The following is a 320-nucleotide window of genomic DNA, read 5'->3' as shown; positions in this document are numbered from 1 at the left end:
TCTGGTTTAAATGGAAATTAAAGCCCGTTTGTGCTATGCTGCTCGCCAGCGATGAGCGGAAAACATGCACGGGGCTTCCAACCCTCCCTCGGCGAGCTGAGGGAAGCGCAGCCCGGGTACCCAGCGCCCTCTGGCCACTTCCGCCTCGCCCATCCCGCGGGCAGGAGGACTTTGCCAGTGGCTTCTGGAAGGAGGAAGGAGCTAGGGGCCAGGGCTGCGAGGGGAGCAGCGAGAACCGGAAGTGAGTGGCTAGCGCGGATACCCGGAGTGCCCGGGTCCGGCGGCACTCTAGCTGCCTCGTCCCGTCTCTATGCTCCCGA

Source organism: Rattus rattus, chromosome 2 (assembly GCF_011064425.1).
Source record: "Rattus rattus isolate New Zealand chromosome 2, Rrattus_CSIRO_v1, whole genome shotgun sequence".
Taxonomy (NCBI): domain Eukaryota; kingdom Metazoa; phylum Chordata; class Mammalia; order Rodentia; family Muridae; genus Rattus; species Rattus rattus.
The sequence above is the reverse complement of the archived record's forward strand: the minus strand, read 5'-3'. Positions refer to the sequence as shown.